The sequence below is a fragment of the Pseudorca crassidens genome, chromosome 2 (assembly GCF_039906515.1).
Source record: "Pseudorca crassidens isolate mPseCra1 chromosome 2, mPseCra1.hap1, whole genome shotgun sequence".
Classification (NCBI taxonomy): domain Eukaryota; kingdom Metazoa; phylum Chordata; class Mammalia; order Artiodactyla; family Delphinidae; genus Pseudorca; species Pseudorca crassidens.
The window spans coordinates 118,279,399-118,301,716 of NC_090297.1; the positions used below are offsets into that span (position 1 = coordinate 118,279,399).

Below are 22,318 nucleotides of genomic sequence, written 5' to 3' on the forward strand. Positions count from 1 at the left end.
GGAATCAGGCTCCCTGACTTCAGACTATACTATAAAGCTACAGTAATCAAGACAGTATGGTACTGGCACAAAAACAGAAAGATAGATCAATGGAAGAGGTTAGAAAGCCCAGAGATAAACCCACGCACATATGGACACCTTATCTTGATAAAGGTGGCAGGAATGTACAGTGGAGAAAGGACAGCCTCTTCGATAAGTGGTGCTGGGAAAACTGGACAGGTACATGTAAAAGTATGAGATTAGATCACTCTCTAACACCATACACAAAAATAAGCTCAAAATGGATTAAAGACCTAAATGTAAGGCCAGAAACTATCAAACTCTTAGAGGAAAAGAGAGGCAGAACACTCTGTGACATAAATCACAGCAAGATCCTTTTTGACCCACCTCCTAGAGTAATGAAAATAAAAACAAAAATAAACAAATGGGACCTAATGAAACTTCAAAGCTTTTGCACAGCAAAGGAAACCATAAACAAGACCAAAAGACAACCCTCAGAATGGGAGAAAATATTCGCCAATGAAGCAACTGAGAAAGGATTAATCTCCAAAATTTATAAGCAGCTCATGCAGCTCAATAACAAAAAAACAAACAACCCAATCCAAAAATGGGCAGAAGATTAAATACTTCGGAACAAACTTAAGAAACGTATAAAACTAACACAAGGAAAATTTTAAAACACTCTAGCAGACACAAAATTTGAGTCAATCATGTGAAAAGACATCCTTCTCTTTGACTAGGATGACTCAACATTATAAAGATGTCAGTTCTACCTATATTAGCTATATTAACTTCTAAAATTAACACAATCCTCATAAGAATTCCAGCAAGCTTTTTTATGGAGTTAGCTAACTTGATAATAAAGTTTAACTTGGAAAAATAAACACACATGAATATCAGAACATTAAATATTGTATAATTAAAACAATGTAGTATGAGTAGATAAATATATGGGGAAAACAAAATAGCTCAGAAATAGACCCAACTATGTATGAAAATTTAGTATATAAAAAAGATATCTCAAAACACTGGGACCAAAATAGACATAATAAATGGTGCCAGACAGTTGGTTTGTCATTCGGAAAAAGATAAAATTAGATCCATACCTCATATTCAAGAATATACTTCATATGGATTAAAGATCTAAAAGTACAAAATGAAACCCTGAACACTAGTAGAAAACATGGGTGGATTTCTCTTTAACCTAAGTGTAGGGAAAGGCTTTCTAACTAGCACTCAAAATTCAAAGACAATAAAGAAAAAAATTGGTAAATTTGATACATTAAAAATAAAGTCATAACAAAAATCCCAAAACTGAAATCAAAAGAAAACTGGCAAACTGAGAGAAAACTTGTAGCACAAATCCCAGACAAAAGGCTGATATCCCTAATCTCCATAATGAACTTAAAAAAATTGAAGACAAAAAGATCAAAATCAAACAGAAAAATTGAGGAAAAGACATACTGGCCTTTGCTTTTCAAAAGCATTAAAGTCATGAAAAGCAAAGAAAACTGAGATACTGTCACAGACTGGAGGAGACAGGCCATGTGGTGTCCTGGCTTAGTTTCTAGATAAGGAAAAAGGCATTAGTGGGACAACTGGCAAAATTCAAATAGTCTGTAGATTAGCTAATAGAATTTTATCAATGTTAAAACCCTGGTTTTGAACACTGTACTTGGGTTATGTAAGTTTTAACATTAAGAAAAGTTGGGTGAAAAGTATATAGGAATGCCACAGTTTTGCAATTTTTTCATAAGACTGAGAGTATTTCAAAATTTAAAAAAATTAAATTATTATTTATATATTCTAATCTTAATTCAGTGTTTTGTAAATATATTCTCCCATTTTGTAGCTTATCATTTTACCTTGTCTATGGTACATTTTGATTTTGTCAAGTTTATCTAGTTTTTTCTTTACCATGTGAGGGTTTTGGTCTTATGCAAAAGAGCTTTTCAGTACAACAAACCCACAAAGATATTCTCCTATATTTTTGCTTAATAATTTGATATTTGCTGTTCACAAGAAGCTTACTCTCCCTTGTTAGCCTTTACAAAGAATTAATTTATATTAGTGTTGACCATCTCTTTTGTTTCCTATTTTATTACTTTGTGTGTTTTTATCTGTATTGTTTCCTATTTTCAACTTTTTAATGTTTATTCTATAGTGTGTATTTTTAAAATTAGTTTATAGTTTAAACACTTGGCTAATTTATATTCAGTTTTCCTTTCATTTGAAGCCATAAATTACCTTCTAAATACCTGTATTATCTTCATTATACAAGTGTTGATATGTTATTTAGTCTAAATATTTATAATTTTCTTTTTTTTTTTTTCCAGTCACACCACTCAGCTCATGGGATTTTAGTTCCCCCACCAGGGATTGAACCCGGGCCCTCTGCAGTGAGAGCATGCAGTCCTAACCACTGGACTGCCAGGGAATTCCCTATAATTTTCATTATAGTATTCTTTTAATCCATGATTACTAAGAAATGTGGGTTTTAGTTTCTGTATTTTACCTTCTAAATGTATAATTTTTAAAGAAAAATTTTCTATTGTGGACTTGTAATTTAATTGTATTACAGTCAAGATAAATTCCTTATCTGCTTGGAAAAATGTATATTTTCTTTTTGTTGGTTATAGGCAAGGTTCTATACATCTCTTTATTGTAATTATTCATCGTATTCAAATCTTTGCTATGCTTATTTATTATTTCTGTTTATCAGTTCCTCATGGAGATATTTTAATACTTTTCAATATGGCAAGGATTTTTCAGTTTCTTCTAGTAACTGAGACAGTATTTACTTTGCATATTATGAAACTATATTTTTAGATGCCTGCAAAGTCATGATTGTTATATCTTTTAATTGAATGGCTTTTAAAAAAACCTGTGTGTAATATCTGTCACTGTCTCTTTCAATAAATTTTGCTCCAAAATCTACATTATCTGATACTAACATTTCTATCTGACCTTTGTTTTGGTTAGTAATTGCTTATGTCCATCATTTCTGGGTCTTTCTTTTAAATTAAAAAACGTATCTCTGTGTTTCAAATCCAATAGTTTATGCCTCTTAATAATTGGTAAGTATAGTTTTTTTCCATTTATTGTGATCAATAATATATTTGGATGTATTTTTACAATCCTATTTTGTGTTAACATTTCCCCCCTTTGTTAATCTTCTCTTTGAGACAGTAAGTTTTTTTTTCATTTTTTCTTTCTATTATGCTTTACTTGCTTAGCAGTTATAGACTCTATTATTTTAATGGCCACCAACAGATTTTTCATATGCATATTAAATGCATTTTAACAGTGTAAACATTACTTAGTATTCCCCTCTTCCCCCGAAAAAAAATAAAAACCTTAGCTTCCATAAAATACCTTTCTCTCATGTTATTATTTTCCTGCTAAAAGAAAAAGAAAACACACACACACAAAACAGTAAGCTATTGTTTCTTTCAAAGTATTTTATAGTCACTATATACTATAAGTTTATTCTCATGTCATACTGATTTTTTTTCTACTGTGGCTTTTCATCTCCCATTTTTTCTTTCTCATTCGTCTTCTTTTCGTAGTTCTTTCAGCAAGGATCTGTGGGAGTATACTTTAAGAATCCTTGTATTTCTAGAAAAAAATGTTACGCTGGTTGTAGAATTTTAGTTCACAATCTTTTGCACTGAGCACTTTGAAGATATTTACTGTTTTCTGGAACCTATTTCGTGCTGATGCAAGCTCTCCTGTCAATGTGCTTGCTCTGTTGTGAGCAATCTCTCTAGGAGCCTTTAGGATTTTCCTCCATTTTTCAGTACAAAGGGCATACTGTGTCTTTGTTTTTAATTCTGCTTGATATCAAGGACTTTTCAAAATGAAATTCCATGTCTTTCTTCAATTTTAGAAATTCTCAGCCATTCTCTGCACATTGCTTCTTTTTTCAATAGTCTCTATTAAAGTCTTGAAGCTTCCAGTAAACAATGCTGAGCATCACATTCTATCATCCCTTTTTTTAAAAAAAATTTTTATTTAGTTTTGGCTGCATTGGGTCTTCGTTGCTGTGTTCAGGCTTTCTCTAGTTGCGGCGGCCGGGGGCTACTCTTCACTGCGGTGTGGTGGCTTCTCTTGTGGAGCATGAACTCTAGGCACATGGGCTTCAGTAGTTGCAGCACACAGGCTCAGTAGTTGTGGCTTGTGGGCTCTAAAGCGCAGGCTCAGTAGTTGTGGCACACAGGCTTAGTTGCTCTGCAGCATGTGGGATCTTCCCGGACCAGGGCTCGAACCTGTGTCCCCTGCATTGACAGGCGGATTCTCAACCACTGCGCCACCAGGGAAGTCCCTATCATCCCCTTTTTAACTTCATTTTTATATTCTCCATCACTTTAAATTTCTGAGTGGCATTCTGAAGTACTTTATCAATGTTATCTGAATTCAGCTATGACAATTCTACTATTTACCCTTAAAATCAGGTGTTTTTTTCCTTAAAATTATAATGGTAATAAATTTAATTTCTAAGATTTCTATTTGATCCATTTGAATAATTTTGTTATAGTTTTATGGCTATAATGTCCTGTTTTATTGCCTTGCAATTTTAAAAACCACTTATTGTAAAGTATTTCAATGGCCTTTCAGGGGAGCAGTATAACATAATGGATAAGCACAGACTGGAGAGAGAGAGAGCCTCAGTTCAAACTATAGCTCTACCCCTTACTGTGTCACTGGACTAATCACGTAAAATTTGGGCAGCTTGATGTTTTCTATAAAGTGAAACTTAAAGGAGACTGTGCCTATTAAGTACTTATAATAGTGCTGTAGATTAAGCACTCAGTAAAGACTCACTATTAAAATTGTCTCTTGTGTTTTTAATTTGTTTTCCATGACATTGAATCTCCTCATGGTTTTTAATTCCTGTCTGGGATTTTACCTTTTGTAAAATTACCTCCTGTGGGAGTTTTCTCCCAAGAGTTTCCTAGGGTTTAGATACCGCATTATGGTCAGGTTTCTACATTGTCTGCCAGGCTGTGCTGGATGGACTGGTTTTGAACCAGGTCTTGTCTTATTATATTGGTAAACCTGGAGGATGGGCTGGGGACAAGAACAGTTTCAATCTGGATCATGTGTATGGAAGACCCACACTGAAACGGTAGTGTTCCTGAATGAGTCAGGAGGAAGCAGGAGTGAAAGCCGTATACTTTGCTTGTTTCAGGTTCTAGTCCAGCTAGTTGACTGAGAGAATAACTTGAAGTTCACCATTTCTGAGAAGTTGTGGGTTCAGAATTTTAAGAAATTTGCTAGTGAATGGGAGTTGAAGACATTGAAGCAATTAGTAAACACTATTCTTTCAAGACGTTTGAGGGTGTTTGGAAGGAGAGAAATGACATGGTAACTTGAGCAGCAATAAGTAAGTAAGAATTACTTTTAAAAGCATGAATGAGACGTAAGCATGTCTACAAGGTGACTAGTGGGCCAGCTGAGGTTTGGAAAGAATGTAGATCCATCTGAGACTAAGTAGAAAGAAAATAAAATGATGATATTTCTAAGGATATTTATGGCCAAGGGAACAGAAGATACGGAGGCTTCTTTGATAGCCCCAGTCTATCCATTTAGGATGAAGTGAAAGCATAGAATCTTTGGAAAGATTCTCACTCACTCTTTCCATTAGGTTCATGTTTTGTTAAATTATTATATATTTTGGTAAATGGAATTGTCTTTTAAGGATGGCTTCAATGTATCTAAACACTAGACGATTCCTGTGGAAATTCTAGGAGGCTCTCACTACATAAGTTAAATTAGAAGTAGAATGGAGTCGGGTCCAGACTACATGTTTTTTCGCATTTAGAAGACATTAAAAACAAGGAGTCCTACTTTGTTAATAAAGGGAACAGACAGCATAGTTCTGTGAGAGCTGATTTTCTGGTATAATTACCCTTAGGTAGTATTTATCTTCAAGGTCAGTAGTGACTGTTAAAAAGGTTGTCCCTTTCCCTGGAGAACTGCATCCTCCCCTGACAAATAATTTCTGCTGGAAGAACATTCTGTAAGTCCATGTTCTCATTACAAATATCCAACTTAGCACTGGAGGACATTTAAAAAACAAAGCCTTTTTTGATCTTTCTGAACCAAATGTCTTGGACTTAATTCTTAATTCTCTTTCCACGAAATAAGCAGCATCTTTTAGGTGGAGGATTAATCTTTCAATCCTTATCTCCATCTTCCACACAAGTGTTTTTTGTTTTTGGTTCACACATCTGAATGAGGAATTTAGATAGATGACCTCTAAGTTCCCTTCCATTTCTAACATGCTAGAGCTCTTTAAATCTGGGTGATTACAACGATTTGTGTCTTATATCCATACTATAGTCTAAGTTTCTTGAGGCTAAATAGGGAACACACTTTGTCTTTGGGTCCCCCAAAACACATAGGGTGGAGTGCTTGTATCAGTAAATCTGTTACTGAAAATATAAATGAGTTAATTAAATAAATGACAATACCTCTAAGTGGCACAGCATTGCCCAGGGATATCATCTTCATGAGAATTAGAAAGAAGAGGCAATTCTGGGTGGACCGAACACCTAACTGCATGGCTTAATTGGTGGACCATAGGCTGAGACTCATCCCCAGCCTCCTTTCTTGGTCAGAATATAACCTCTATGACTGTACAGGGCTCTATGGCCCTGCTACTGCCTTACATCATTCTACCTCTCATGAAGCCAGAGGAGCTGGCTTCTTCATAGCTCCCTCGTAGGTCTGCATATAACCTTAGAGGACAGCTGTCCTGAGAACCATCTTGCTACTAACCTAGGCATCTAATCCGCAGCCACAAAGACATACACACCCTCCTCAGAGTTACTATTAGGGCTCGACATCATGAGGCCTCCTATCTCTCGTTACCTCAGGCACCTCCAGAAGTAAAGCCTTGCCGTTCATCACTATTAACCTCATACTAGTCTGACCCAATCCCTTTTTCTCTTACAGCCCTATCACTGGATGCTTTGTAGCTCTGTCTTTATAAATTGGCTTATTTTCCTTAACTTAAGTCTTTTCTCTTACCATTAACTGAAATTGAACTTGTCCTCAAATAAGAGGATTTTTATTTTTGCTATTGTTTTGTTTTGTTTCCTCATATCGTGTTTCATTTCCTGTTCCTGACTGCAGATCCGGAGGTATCTTCATTTTCTTCCTTTCTATACATTGTCCCTTCAAGATTCATATGCCTCCATGCTCTCACAAAATCAGCTTATCCTCTAAGACTCACATCCCCTGCATATAGCATATGGCCGATACTACTAATTGCCTATACACTACACATTCTCTTTTTTTTCCAAAACAGAAAACTGATTTTGTATGGAATAGCAATATGCTGAGATTTTTTTTTTTTTAATTAAGATTTCCCTTGCAGCTGAGATTAGCCAAGTCACACGATTTTATCTAATGTAGTGGAAACAGAAATCACTGGATAGGATTTGCAGAAACTCACTTGATAAAGTAGACTCAGCTGGATCTCTACTTTTGTCCCTCGCCTTTCCCTTCTTGCTGACTGTAGTGACAACTTCATGCTGTATGTAGCATTAAGTTGGCATTTCATCCTGGCAAGCATGGGGGAGCAAGCATGAGGGCAAAAGCCACAAGCTAAAGATGGTTTAAAAGAAAGAGATAAAAAAAGCCTGTTGGTATCAGCCTAGAGAGCCTATATCCAGACTTCTTGTTATGAAACAGAAATAGAACTTCTCATTTATTTGACCCAAGTTTGAAGCTAAATAAGCATCTAACTTCTCTGGCTACTCCTACTCTCTGAGGACTTTGACCACGAGATCACAGTTTTTCTTTAGCACTCCATTCCTTGATTCTTTTTTTTTTTTTTTTGGACATGAACAATTTTTTAAAGTCTTTATTGAATTTGTTACAATATTGTTTCTGTATGTGTTTTGGTTTTTTGGCCATGAGGCATGTGGGATCTTAGCTTCCCAACCAGGGATCGAACTGTACCCCCTGAACTGGAAGGTAAAGTCTTAACCACTGGACCGCCAGAGAAGTCCCCTGCTCCTTGATTCTTGCCATCATTCATTGTGGTATAAGTATCCAAGTTGGGGGGGGGGGTGTCCAATCAACATTTACACCTAAAGTTTTTTTTAAACTCATTTCTGATTAGCATTGTCTCACTCCACCAAGGACTCACACAGGATTTTGTCATAACCCGAAACTGCACCACCTCCAAAATCTAAAATCCAAAACTTCTTGTAGAGCATTTCTTGTTCTACAAGATAAGTTGATCAAGTAATCCCATTAAAATAATCTTTTGATCTTGTCGGACCACCAGGCTATTGAACTTGCTACTGTATCACTAGCCTTAAAATCCCTCCTCTATTTACTTCCCTACTTTCCCAGGCAAGACTCCATGAAACTGAAGTGTGATCCCTCAAACACTCTCAACACTATTCACTCCTGCTCCCTCCAATTTATTCACAAGGCAAAAACCTACGTCTAGCTTCAGTAAGCAATTGAATATTCTAGATGAGAATTCACAAGTTTTCACACAGGGGAGATAGGTTTCATGTTAATTTTGTGATCAACAACGTCAAATGTGTACTCAACTCTCTCCCAAAATTCCAGTAGGTTGTAAGAAGTTTAAGTTCCCATTTTTTGAAATAACTGAAGAACTGTCTCACATCTTCTCCTCAGGGTCTTGGATCTTATTTCATTGGGGGAAAAATAAAAGAACTTCAAACCTCCAAAAACTAACTCCTTCATATTTCCATCAGCAAATACTTCCTCCTCACTGGCAGCTCCCTACCAGGAGGCAGGGGCCTACCTCCTTCGAATAATCCCCCTCTGTCCTCCTCGCTGACAGTCTCTTCCTCCCTCCTGGCTCACTCTCCATTATCATACAACCATGCTCTACCTCTCTCATCTTCACAAACCTACCCCTGATCTCAACCCCTGCCCACAGCTACCTCTATCTCTCTCCTCTCCTTTTGGGTCAAAGTTCTTTAAAGAATTTTCTTCACATCCAATCTCCATACCTTCACCTCCTATTTTCTATTTGCATGTGTATTTCTTTAAATATTTTTTCTTGCCGTTTGTTTTTTGAAAATGGGATTTTTTTTTTTTTAGTGCAGCAGATAATATAGCAAACACTCATATACTCATGACCTAGAATCAAAAATTGCTAACATTTTTGTCTTTTTTTTTTTCAGATTCTTCCATGTTTTGTTGTTTTAAATAAATAAATCATCACAGGTAAAGTTGAAATCCCCTTTGCTCTCTTCCCTACGCACATTCTTTTTATTACCTAGAAAATTATTATGATACATTTAGCTCACATCCAAATCATTTTTTATGCTTTACTACATATAAATATATATCTTTTAATTTTTATTTTATATACTTTACTATATAAAAAGAAATATCTATCTATATTTATGTATATATATATAAAACCATAAATAATCTAAATCTAGTTTTGTGTATTTATTTTAAAACATACATAAAATTGAATGATTCTGAAACTTTCTTTTTTTCCTGAAGTTCAGGCTTTGAGGTCTCTCATGATGATTCATATTTATCTATATCATTCACTGTAAATATTGTATTCCATCATGTGTGTTCAACATCATTTATTTGAGAGGCTGCATTGTATGGTGATTAAGAGCAGGGGCTCTGGAACTAGGCTGCTTCGGTTTAATCCAAGCACCTATCACATACTAACTGTGTGACTTTAGGCAAGTTATTTTAACTCTCTGACATCAGTCACTTCATCTATAAAATGTAGTCAGTACATGTAGCTGCCTCTTTGGATCAAATGAGGATTAAATGAGTAACCTACATGAAGCACCTAGTTCTTTCATGACCTATAATAAGCATGCAATACTGGTGTGACAGTAGGAAAACCGATGGCACACTCAAATTTGGATAATTTGACAAAGGCTTACTTATACAAGGACTAATTACAAAAGTGTAGGCAGAGAGTAGGGATGCCACAAGGAACAGGTTAGTAACCCACGGCAGCAGGAAAGAGAGCGAGCTGCTAGTACTCCTAGGCCAGAACAAAAACAAATACATCATTAAGAAACAAATAAATCATTACAAATGAATTGAATCTGGCTCTGCTCCCTTTCTCAGTCTTTTTCCTTTCCCTTTTCCAAGGGAACTGCTAATAGGCATCTGGTTTGTATCCAAACTATATTTTTAAACTTTTATATACACACAGATGCAGATACCTAAACCTCTTCAAAGAAAGAAGTTACAAGAACCTAGGGTAGAGTTGTGTAATAGAGGTCTTCTTTAAGAGGAGCAGGGTCCTTTCAGTGAAGGACACAGCTTGGGATGCCTTCAAAGGGAGGGAACTATATACCCTGACCTCTTTCTTTTCTTTTCCATCCATCTCTTTCCAGGGTTCTCTATTGGCCAAACGCAACCAGAAACCAGAGGGCAAGGGAATCTCTTTTTTTTTTTTTTTAACTTTTTATTACAAAATATTTGGATATATACAAAAGTAAATAAAATAGTATAGTGAGCCCTCATGTTTCAGTCATCCAGCCCCAATACCCATTAAACCAGGGGCAATTATGCACCCCCAACATCCTTAAGTATTTCTATATGTACAAGGGAGTCTCTTCTTAAGGGCTAATCTCCTAGGGCAGATTGCTTTTGGAAAGTGAGTAGAGTAAGCAAATGGCTTTTACTGTATTTGTCCTTTCTTCCTGTCCTCCTGTTTGTAATGCCAACCTGATACTGGAAGTAGAGCAGCCATCCTGCAACCCTGAAGCAACCAACATGAGAACAAAAGCCACAAGCTAAAAATTGTTTAGTGGAAGGGAAAAGCGTCTGTGTCACTGTTGGCATCACATGGCCCTTGTATCAGCCCGGAGAGCCTACTCCCAAACTTCCTGTTATTTAAGAAAAACAAAACCCTTAATTTATTTAAGTTACTGTTTGAAATTAAGTGGAATAACTACCCTTACCCTCACCCACCTGGTATCTCCTTCTTAATCTGAAGCCTTTCAACTCCTGCCTCACAATTTCCTCAAGAACTCTGTAACTGGTTCTTTTCATCATTCATTATGGCCTCAATATTGATGTGACATTCCCAGTCAACATCCAGTACTTTTTGAGAAGGGTGGAAAGTGGGTGTGGAGGGGAGAATGTAAGATATCAAGCACTGTCCACCCATCTTAGGTCTTAAGTCCACCCCTCAAGTCTGCATTCACTCTCATCCTTTATCTAGGAGAAAAGTTTGTGAGCTGAACATAGGGTACAAAGTCCTATCAGCTACCATACCATCATGGGGAGAGGTCGATTTATTCATACTCTGACCATCTTATTGGTGCCCTGCATTCCAATTATAGTCATTTCTTCCCCCTTTGTAACAATTCATTTTCCCCCTGATCATTAGGACCAATCACTAAGTCCAGTAAAGTGACTCCCGCTCTGCCAATTGGTTTAGCATCATAAGAAGCCCCAAATGACCAGCAGGCAGTCTTAGCTTCCAATTTCTTGGAGGCATGGAGATATTTCCTAGTAGAAGCAATCTACTCTTTGGTACCAGGATTTCCAAACCTAACAAGCCTAAGGTCAAAGTACATAAAACCAAAATTATAAGCTGAGATGTTAGCTACAGCAGTGGGTGGGGTCATTTCTACCTTCACTTCTTGGCTTCTGAACTCATGCGTTCTATTTGTGGTGAAGCTGGCTTACAAATGGGCTGCTGGTTTGAAGTATGCATTGTATCTATTAGCACAGAACCCCAATATTCAGGTAATCAACCTCCAACTGATGTTGTAACTATGCCCTCACCATGCCATTTAGCTGTTTTATCAAGCCAGCTACTTCTGGGCCTTGTGACCTACAGTAAAAACCAGTGAATTGCACGAGTATGAGCCATTATCACATACTAATTTGTCATACTATGTAATCTCTGATGGAGGAGCAGCACTCTAAGGTGATAAATCAGGCATTTTGTAAAACTTTAAATGATAATGCTGGCAGAAATGCTGCAGGCAGTAAAGGTAAGCCCATACCCACAATATGGGTCTATCTCTGTGAGGCCAAGTGTTGCCTTCTCTCCCTTCTACAGTTATGGTAATGACCATATCAGGGCATCAACATTGGCCTCTGCCTTTGACAAGTTGGATATTTTCACTCTGTGTTTGGAGAAGATAGTATACTTCAAAGTGCATACTCAAAAATGCCATCTTTACCCCCTATATTCATTTCAACTGTAAATTCTTTGTAGGCAAATTTAAAAAAAAACAAAAAACCTGATAGATTATACAAGTTGCATCATCAGACTGAAGAAAGCATAAATAATCTTTGAACAGGTCTTAAGGTCCCTTCTTCCCACATGGAGGTCCATCTTTTTCCTCTTCTTTCCTTTCACTTTCCTTTCACTTCTTTCCTTTCACTCCTCCATCAATGGAGGAGCAGATATAAATCTGATTGGCTAGATTCCAAACCATGGATTAGTATGGGTACTAGTGGTCATGAGATCTCATATGTGGTCCCTGCCTCCATGTGGTAAGCTGACTTAAGAAAGACATGATTTTGCAGTGAATGACAGCCTTCAACCCTCGTCTCTCATTCTGACCTCAGGCTTGTATGCAGGGTTTACTGAATTAGGGCCTCTCGTGGGGCTGAGGTTTTTCCCTTCACTATCCTTCGTTTTGTTCTCTTCTCTTCTTTCTGGTCTCTTTTCTCTCTGCTTTTCTCCTCTTCTCTTCATATTCTTTCTCATATCTCCTTCTCTTGATGGGATGCAGGACATGCTACTTCAAAATATGGCCCCTTGGCATATTGACTATTTTAATCTGAAGGAGTTTGAGAAACCTGCAGAAGTAGGATAGTCTCTTTGACCTTCCCTCTGCCCTTCTCCCCTGAAGCTGGTCATAAGACCCTCGTATGAGAAGTGCCCTCCCTGTACCAGGAAGAATGGAGCATCCTTATATCCAAGATGGAGGGACACCAAGAAGAACCCAAAGCAAGAGACCTTGCAAAGTTTCCCCCCGTTTACTACACTTAGCTCATACTCTTTGCTCTATCATATTTCTCCATGACTTTCTACTTTTCATCGAATCTAGCATAAAAACACTCAGTTTAACTGTTTCTCCAGATCTTCATTTCCTTATGAAATATCCCATGTTACATAAAACTTATATTAAATAAATTTGTATGTTTTTCTCCTCTTAATCTGTTTTTGTCAGTTTAATTTTCAGATCCAGCCTAGGACTCTGAGTGTCAAGGAAAACTCCTTCCTCTCCTACATTCTTCACTCTCACCCCTCCCCTTCCTCTCTCCATCTCTATCTGACCTCAAGATAGGTGGTGTTACCCTTATACATCAAGTCCACAGGACACCTTGCTAGCTGCTTCTCTTCCTGTTCTTTCCTCTCTGCTATATATCTGTGTGGATAAGAGTTTTAAAAATCCAACTCTTTCTTCTTAACTTATTCTCTGTATGGCCAGCCAAAAACTGGTAAAATTCAATATTTAAAATGTTCTTAACCAGCTCTTTAACAAAGTTTTCATTGAGGAACCAAGAGCTTGCAAAGTTATTAGCAAAATAATACTTCTGGTTTCCTTTTTGCTAATGATTTTGAAAAGGCTGGCCAAGGTAGAAGTATTTGCCAGAGTATTTTTTGGACAATCCTGGGTCTTCTGTCCATAATAGTCCTAAATCCCCATTCTAACCCCACACAATTTTCAACATGAATAAATACCACTCTCTAATTACTTTGTGAAGGATTTATTTTTTTTGCTAAATAATTCATGAATTAATGAACAAACAGGAAGATTTATGATGATGATATTAAATGAAAATGAGGTAGGGTCACCTATTTCATCACTGATGGATGTCAGGCAAATTCTTCACTATCACTACCTGGAGTAAAACAGAAGGGAAAATATTTCTCTAACAAAAACCAATGGATTTGACCTTGATTCCACCCCCAGTTCTTCGGCAATATCACTGCCTCCTATGCAATCCACTGTGCTCAGAAGACACAACTGTTTTGAGGAAACAAGTTGGTTTTACTATAACATAGGAGCATTTCAAAGTCTAGACTAAATGTGGGTGGAATAAATCATAAATATAATTTTACCTGGTTTAGTTCTCGTAAGTCAGTTGGAAACACTGTGCTCTCATCATATGTCCTTGAAATCATGCCAGGTGGAACCCTGTCCAGAGATCTCCATGCAGCTAATCAATTCTTCCAATGGCCACACATAATTCAGGTAAGAAACGACATAATTCAAGCCGTATAGGAAGCTTCATTCTCAGAAAGGCAGGAAGCTTAGATCTAATTCAGGGCAGTTCCTGAAATAACTGTGTTCTTCATAGGAGGCTGGATATCGCAGTTGGCTAAGGAGTGCAGGTTCTACTGCTGGCTCCAAAACTGTAAGAATAGGATACTTACAGTTCCCACTTCACAGGGTTCTTGTGAGGCTTAAATACAATAATGCACATTAAATATAACATAATGCCTGGCACAGAATAATGACTCATTAAATGTTAGTCATTGTTATTCACTTTGTACAAAAACAGAAGTAATTACAGTAGTCTCTAATCAAACCCAAATATCATAAAACACTTTGTTTTAATATTTTAGAGGCATCTACACACATTTATATATACACTAAAATTTGGAAATATACAAAGTGTTGGACCCTTACAAGCATTTGGCTCTTTATTTACCTCTGTCTCATTCAACAAACAAATTTAAGAAAATGAAAGAATCATTAAGACAGAAATGCCAAGCTGTTTACCTTTTCTGCTTGACTGTTCATCTTTTTTCTTTTCCCACTTACTTTTTCCACTGCCAAATCTCTTACTCCAGATTTCTGCTAATTGAACTTGGTTCTCTAGGTTTTCTGAAAAAATTTCAAAGAAGATTTATTTATATTTCTTACACATTTTGGAGAAAAAAACAGTCACAAACAATTTATGATCCAGTAAATGCCAGGATTGTCATGGAGATGAAAGGAAATCAGCATTTATAACAGGACGGGCTAACAATAAAGAAGACATTGGCTCCTTTTCTCTTTCTGAAAAGACCAAGAATACAAAGGTCAGGTGATCTTTTCTTTTTCTCAGATTCAGTAAAGATTTAATGAGTCCTTACTGCATGCCTATCCCTTCCCCAAATTGCTTAAAGTTTTACAAGTGGTAAAAAAAGTTGAAAAAATTTACGTGACAAAACAAACTTTACTTAACACTTCATGAAGCAGGCCGTCTATGTTCTCAAGAGTCCAGAGAACTGTGAGTCAGGAGAGAAAACAGCAAGTTTTTAGGGTAAATGAACAAGGAAGAGAAAGATGAAAAACAAGCAGGAAACAGGGAAAACATTTGAGTTGCTGGGAAATTAGGGAATTGTCACCTGGATGGCATGATTTCTGCGCAGGTGGAATCCTTAAAAAAACGTGGAACTTGGGGCTTCCCTGGTGGCGCAGTAGTTGAGAGTACGCCTGCCGATGCAGGGCACACGGGTTCGTGCCCTGGTCCGGGAAGGTCCCATATGCCGCGGAGCGGCTGGGCCCGTGAGCCATGGCCGCTGAGCCTGCGCGTCCGGAGCCCGTGCTCCGCAACGGGAGAGGCCACAACAGTGAGAGGCCCGCGTACCGCAAACAAACAAACAAAAAAACGTGGAACTTTAAATGTTAGATTTTGGTTTGGGGATGTAATCTCCCAGTTTACTGAGGAAAGGCCACTGTTAGGTTAATTAAAGATTTCTACCTAAGGTAGAAAATACTTGCAAAACAAACAGAAGGTGGAGTTTGTCTGCTTTCCACCAGTGTTTCCCAAGTGTGTTCAGTGGAGCACTGGTTTTGTAGGATGTCAGTGGGCTTCTTGTCAAATAACTTTAGGAACAAAGTTTAAAACTAAATTGACCAATTCTTTTCACCAAGACATCTTAGAGCTTTAGTTGTGCTAGAGTAGGAGTCAGGGATGGGTCCACAAGTTCACATGGGGATAGATGGGCTAGCTAGATCAGATGCCAGAGCTAGAGACAATGTCTTCAGATGAAAACATTGCTCAGTGCTTGCATGCCATTTCTTGCAACTGCTTTGGCCACTGCATCCATTACCAACTACATGGACATTACTTGCTTGACCAACAGGTGTTTGAGTTCCACATCAAAGACAAACTCCTTGCAGAATAAAAACAGAACAGACAGAAAATGGAGCTCATCACATCTGGCCTTTTATTATTTTTTTTTTTAGTCGCAAAAATCTATGCAAACAAAAAACACTTAAAACTCAACAAGAAGACAAACAACCCAATTTAAAAATGGGCAAAAGATATGAGCAGGCACCTCACCAAAGAGGATATATAGATGGGAAATAAGCATAAGAAAAGATAATCCACATTATACAAAACAGTGAGATATCACTGCACACCTATTAAAATGGCCAAAATTCAAAACACTGACAATACCAATGCTGGTGAAGGTGCAGAGCAACAAGAACTCTATTTCATTGTTGGTGGAGATGCACAAAGGTAAAACCACTTTGGAAGACAATTTGGTAGTTTCTTATAGAACTAGACCTACTCTTACCATATGATATAGCCATCATGCTCCTAAATATTTATCCAATTAAGTTGAAAATATCTCTCCACATAAAAACCTGCATATTTATATTTATACAACTTTATTCATAATAGCCAAAACTTGGAGGAACCAAGATGTCCTTCAGTAGGTGAATGGATAAATACATAAACTGTGGTAAACATCCAGGCAGTGAAATATTATTCAGTGCTAAAAAGAAATGAGCTATCAAACCAGAAAAAAGACATGAAGAAATCTTAAATGCATAATACTAAATAAAAGAAGCCAATCTGAAAAGACTACATAATGTATGATTCCAACTATAGGACATAAGGGAAAATGCAGAACTATAGAGACAGTAAAAGGATTGGTGGTTGCCAGAGGGTTGGGAAGAGAGGGGTTAATAGGCAGCGCACACAAGACTTTTAGGGCAGTGAAACTATTTGGTATATATATATCAGTCATTATACATTTGTCAAGACATATAGAATGTACAACACAAAAAATAAACCTAATGTAAACTATGGACTTTGGTTGATAATGTTTCAGTGTTGGTACATTGATTGTAACAAATGTATCACACTGGAGAAATGTGGAAACTCTGCTTTTTGCTCCCAACCTAAAACTTCTCTATAAACTAAAGTCTATTAATTTTAAAAATATATATACAGCTTTTAAAAAATGGTATTTTTTAAAAATCAAATGTCACGTTTGCTGTCATAAAGAAGTCTACGTGATAACAAAATATTTCACATATTGTGTGAACATTATCATAGACCACTTCATCCGTTAAACATTCATCTGGGATAGGTAGACCAGGTAAGATTATTAGACAAAAATATGTTGATTAAAAAAAACCCCATGAAAAACCACTCATCTGTGTAAGGTACCCTGCTAGGTAAAACTTTAATTAAAACAAATATAATCCTTACACTTTGGGAATCAAGGTCACTCGGATAATCCTACCTTAAAAGGAAAACTTAGTGATACTTTGTTTTAAATTTAAAGAATAAATTGAACAGCTGGATCCTATTCTATTGACACCACCATTAATCTTCATAAATTATCAAGTGTACAAAGTGAAGCCTAAAGAACATTGATTAAACCAAGCTTATATTTGTCATTTGTTAATTTAAACTATGTCTAGTTATTCATATTTATAATGACTTAGATATTCTTTAATATGATGACTCAACATTTTATCATGGATTTCAGTTATATTTATATCTTTATCATTTGATTTTCAACTTGTTTATGGTATTTTTTTTCTACGAATAATTACATGAGTGACAGTTTTCAGTATTTTGATTAAAGTTTCTGTCTTGATGTAATGCTCTATTTTCTTTTGGTTCCTTGTATGGTTTACTCTTACAGATTTATATCTTTAGTTCATCTGGAATTAATTTTTTGGATGGTATTTTTAAAATGTTTTGCCAGTTATCTTTACTACACAGCTTTTTTTGTAAAAAAATCTGTATGCACCATTTTTTGTAACATTGACAAGTTGCTGCCTCTTTCACATGGTAAGACTCAACTATTCAATCCATCTTCCCTGTGGAACAGAACAAAACCACTCATGACTTTACACTTATGCCTTTTTTGGATGAAGAAACACAGTTGCTATAGGATGTCCCCTGGAAGATATCATCACTTGGCACTTATTTCACTGCAGAGGGAAGAAATTTGGGGCCTAGATCAGAGCACAATCAATATCTTTCTACATGTTCTCTCCTATAAATTATAATATTAAACAAAATCATTATTTAAGACCAATATTCATATATATATATATGCTGATTAGCATTGTGAATCTATAAAATGAGAATCCTCTATGAAATGTTTCCTGAGCATTCTTGTTCACTGGGACTTTTTTTTTTTCTTCTATGTTTGCTTTACTAGACATCTCCTTCCCCGGATTAATATCACCCCATACAATTCACTTTGGGAAATAATGCTGGGAGAGGTGCGAGAGGTGCAGAGAACCTGGAACCTTGATGACATCATGGAGCCACTGATGGAAATAATTCTGAACCTGAATTCTACCATTGTTTGAGACTTCTCATGTGTGATTAATTAATTCTTATTGCTTAAAACTGCTTGAATCAGGGCTTATGTTATTTGTAATGCAAATCAACGGGTACAAAAATTGGTACTCAGAGTACGGTGCTATGAATAACAAATCCTAAAATGCAGAATCGAGTGTAAGAGGTTGGACATGGGGCAATGAGGAACACGCTATTTATAATGGTGGTTTGTGTTGACCATTTATTGTAGATCTGCACAAGATTAAGAAAAGCTGACTCTAAAAGTGTCCAATCTAAAGAGTGAGGTGGGAAACGTGACTTAACTATAGTCTGCAGACCCGGTGGACCTAAAGTCTGGTAATATGGAGCTATGCAAAACTGGTTAGAAAAATTGAATCTGACCCATTAGTTCTTAATCTGATCTCCATATATCTTAGGTGCTTTGAGGCTCTGTTAACAAAATTCAGAGCATATATGTATTTGGATGGAGAAAAGAAATTACATCTTTCTTTTCACTAACCTCTAAATGAAATTTAGCATTTCCTTTAATTATAAATGTAGACCAAACAAACAAACCAACTCACAGGTGGGTCTGTGTGATTTCATTTGTTATCCATAGAATTCACAGATACTTTCATATCATATTATAGTTATTACAGATGTCTCAAAATATTATTTAGTTAACTACTTTGAAATTTCAGTAGACTCACTGCTAGATATTAAATTAATTTTGAGTATCCTAAGTATTAAATTTCATGAATTAGTAAACAAATATTTATCAGAAATATGTTTTTAATATTTTCATGTCTATATTTCAATCTCATTTTTCTTGTAACCCTATGCATTTTATTTTATGAACTTAAACATAAACACATTATTCCATGTCTGTAATTGTCACCAAAGTTCCAAAGGAGTTAGTGGCATAAAAAAGGTTAAGAACAATTACCCACAGTAAAATTAGTGAGAGAGGAGATGGGGAAATAGGAAATTTAGGAATGGGATTGTGGTAAAAGACAAACATTGCCTCAGGCTACTCCCTAATAAATGTTCTCCACCCTACAAAAGGGACAAAGGTATTTATTGTGAAGATGCATCTGGGAAAGAGCTGGGGACCAAGAAGTGGATTATGGCGGTGCTTCCACACCCAAAAGTATTGTTTATAATCCCTCAGACTGAGGTCATTCATGTGAAGGCCAGAAGTCATGGGCTGAAGTCAAAAGCTTGTTGCCAGGAGCCTGGAATTCTCAGACTCTGGACAGACTTTATGACTCTGAGTGGTAAATAGATTTGCAGCTTAATAAGTTTTTATAATATTTTTGATTATTTGTTTTATTCTTTATTGAAGTGTAATAAGTATAAAGAAAAGTGTTACAAGGCTACAGATCTATAAATTTTCAAACTGAACACACCTATATAACCAGCGTCCAGATTAGGAAACAAAGCGCTAAGAGCACCCCAGCAGTGCCCCCTTGAGTTCCCTTCCAGTCATACTCCCCTATTGTCACTTTTAATAGCATAGTTTAGTTTGCCTGCTCCTGTACTTTCTATATAAATGGGATCATACAGTATGTACTCTTGTGTCAGTCTTCTTCATTAGGTTTGGGAAATTAATCCACATTTTTGCATGTTTGTTAAATTGCATTGTTGTGTAAGCAGAGATTTTCAAAGTGTTTTCTAGGGATTCCGGGGGTTTCTGGGACCTCTTCAGGGTTCCCATAATGCCAAAAGCTCAGCCTCTGTGCACAGGTGCCGAATCAAAACTTGGGGACAGAATTTTGGGTGAAGTAGAAAAGAATAGCTTTATTGCTTTGCCAGGCAAAAGGGGACACAGCAGGCTCCTGCCCTCGAAAACTGTGTGTCCCAACCTGGAAGGATTTGGTGAGGAGTTTTATAGCAATAGTTCAAGGGTGGGGTTGCTGGTAAGATTAGGGTTATGCAGGGCCTGCATTCCTTTAATCTGGCCTCAGGTAATGTCTTGATGAGCTTATCTGGTTACTTTAATCTGGCCTCAGGTGGTCTTCTCTGGAATGAAGAATGCTACATCTTCTATTTGGGAGATTTCAGTTCCATAAAGAGCTCAAAAGTATTGTTCTGTGTATCCCTTGAGATGGAACAGGACCCTGCCCCAAGGTTGCACTATTGTTTCTTGACTGCTCCTCCCTTGTCTGTGCATTCCCTCCCTTCCTTGATTAGCAACTATTTGAACCTGTCCTTTGGAACTCAGGGAAGGTCTTGGAGGCTGAACAGAAAGGCTTCCTTGCTCAGGAGCCCCACAGCGTCCTGCTCAGTTTCATCCACAAAGTCTCAATCACTTTTTTAGTAAAACTAAAATATCATTTGCCTTTTCACTCACATTCTCTCAGGAGTGTATTGTGGAGATTCCTAGAGGCTACATGACATGTAAAGGTACTTACGTATTCCCATCTTTTAAAATTTCTCAGTCTTAATTTCCGATAATGTAAAGACTGATAGATATAACCCACATAAACAAAAACTCCTTGGGTTTTGCAGTAATTTTTAAGAATTTCAAGAGGTTCTGAGACCAAAAAGCTTGAGAACCATGACTGTAATTGTGAGATTATACCATAATTTATTTTTTCATTCAGTGTTGATGAGCATTTGGGTTGTTTCCTGTTTTTAGCTGTTATGAATATTGCTTCTATGAACATGACTTTTGGTGAATATATGGACTCATTTCTGTTGGATATATATACCTGGGAGTAGGATTGCTGGAACATAGAGTATATATTTAGTTTCTAGTAGATACCATCAGTTTTCCAGAATGTCTATATCCACTCCCACCACCAGTTTATGAGTTTCAATTCTATATTCTCACCAGCAGTAAGTACTATTTATCTTTATCATTTAAATTATTCTGTTGGTCATGTGGTGGTAGTATATCAAGGTTTTAACATGCATTTCTCTGATGACAAATGAAGTCAGGCACCTTTATATGTATGTTGACTATTTAAATATTGTTTTGTAAATTGTTCAATTATGCTACTGGGTTGTGTGTCTTTTCTTATTGATTTGTAGGAATTCTTAACATTTTAAATGTTTTTTCTGTACCTATTGAAATAATCATATGTTCCTCTGTCCCTTTTTTTTTGTCAATGTACATTACACTTATTAATTTTTTAAAATTAAACTACCCTTGAAAAATTGGGTGAATTCTACTTGGTTATGATGTATATCTATTTCTGTATATTGCTGGATTTGATATGATAATTTTTCAAAAGGCTTTTGCACCTATGTTCATGAGAGAATTTCATCTACAATTTTCCAGTTTTGAAATGTCCTTTTCAATAAGGTTAGGTTGGATTCTAAAAATGATTGTAAAATTCTTTTCTTATTCTCAGGAAAATGTTGTGCAACATTGGTGTTATTTCTTCCTTAAACATCAGAAAGAATTAACCCATTAAATCATCCAGGTTTGGGGTTTTCCTCTCTCCCTCCAGTTTTATTGAGATATAATTGACATGTTAACATTTTATTAGTTTCAGAAGTACAGTATAATGAATATATATTATATATAGAAATGATCACCACAATAAGTTTAGTTAACATCCATCACCTCACATAGTTGCAATCTTTTTTCCTTGTGATAAGAACTTTTAAGATTTACTCTCTTAGCAACTTTCAAATATACAATACAGTATTATTCACTACAATCACTATGTTGCACTTTACATTCCCCAGAAGTTATTTATCATATAATTGGAAGTTTGTCCCCTTTGACCACCTTCACCCATCACCACCTGTGGCAACCATC

General features: G+C 36.4%; 1 protein-coding gene across 1 annotated transcript in view; it reads right to left on the reverse strand.

The window, feature by feature from the left end:
* Positions 1-14,236, reverse strand: part of RGS5 (regulator of G protein signaling 5) — an 85,400-nt gene extending 71,164 nt beyond the window's left edge. The window contains exon 1 of the mRNA XM_067728484.1: positions 14,078-14,236. The gene's annotated coding sequence lies outside the window, so the exon portion shown is untranslated. The remainder of the gene's footprint in view (positions 1-14,077) is intronic.
* Positions 14,237-22,318: the final 8,082 nt, after the last annotated feature.